The sequence below is a fragment of the Malurus melanocephalus genome, unplaced genomic scaffold (assembly GCF_030028575.1).
Source record: "Malurus melanocephalus ecotype Western Australia unplaced genomic scaffold, MMel_1.1 scaffold_3576, whole genome shotgun sequence".
Taxonomy (NCBI): Eukaryota; Metazoa; Chordata; class Aves; order Passeriformes; family Maluridae; genus Malurus; species Malurus melanocephalus.
In genome coordinates, this window is record NW_026626808.1 from 1 (window position 1) to 1,320 (window position 1,320).

Here is a 1,320-nt window from a genome sequence, read left to right on the forward strand (position 1 = left end):
GGATCCCTTTGAGTGCCCAAGGCCAGGCTGGACATTGGGGCTGGGAGCAGCCTGGGAYAGTGGGAGGTGTCCCTGCCATGACAGGGATAGAATGAAATGAGTTAGGGTCTTTTCCAACCCAAATACTTCCAGGATTCCAGGATTCTATGGTAGAACTGCCCTTTGGTATGACTGGACATGTGGACGGCAGTCTGTCCGTGAGTCTGTCCCCGTGCGGTGGGGCCGGAGCCACCCCCTGCAGGGACCCTCCCGGGCAGCAAAGAGCCCGTTCCAGCYCGGCTGGCCTTATCTGGGGCTGCAGGGGGGGCTCCGGGCTGGGCTCCGGGCTGCCCGCGGGCGATAGCGGTGAGCAGGGCACGGCCAGGCGGGGGGCGCACCCAGCCCCGGCCCGGCTGATAGCTCGGTGTGTGCCGGGGAGGTGACACCAGCCCGAGCCCTGCGGGGCCAGGACAGCTCCGCAGCGGCACTGCGCTGGGCTGCGGTGCTGTTTCCACCTGGGCACAGCTGGAAAACCCTTGCTCCCTCAGCCCCACTGTCCTTGCCCTCCCTTCCTACCCCCACTGYCCGTGTCCCTCCCTCGGGCTGTCCCCCTCCAATGTCCCCTGCAGCCCAGGGCTGAGGGTCTGGTGGAAGCCACAGCCTGAGTCCCTCCTGTGCTGAGAGATGGAGCCCCGATGAGGGCAAGGGTGGGAGAGCAAACCATCGAGGAAAACCTCCGCCCTAAATGAGCATGTCCTGGAGGCAGCTCCTCTGCAATAAAAATCCTGCTTTTGCCCATTTCGGGATGGTTTTGCCCGAATTCTAGTGGTGAGGGATAACTCAGAGCTGTTTCACTARAATTCATCTTTCTCCCAGATATGCTGGCTCTTATGCCTGACCTTGTGCATTCAAGGTGTCACTGTCATCCCTTCAYCACGCTCAGCTCTGGACCCCAGAGCCTGTGGCACTGAGTGGCTCCAGGGCTCAGCCCACCCTGCTGGATCCCTTTGCAGGGATACAGGGACAAACAGGGTCAGGACAGCTCTGTGCTATGCMCAGGAGGCTCTTGGTGCATTTCTGCTGTATCCAGCCCCCAACCCCCGGCAGTGTCACCCGGGACCCACATTCCAGACCCAGGAGATTTCCTAGAAAATTAAAGCAATACAGTGAAAGGCTCCAAGTCAATTAAAACATGTTTGCATGAGAAGTGAGGCATGTGTTGGGATTCTGCAGGGTCAGAACCTGGATGCAATAGTCTTTGCTGGTCCTTTTTCAGGAGGAATTTGCCCATGGAAAGGGTGCTCAGGCCTTGGCAGGGGCTGCCCAGGGAGCTTTGGAGTC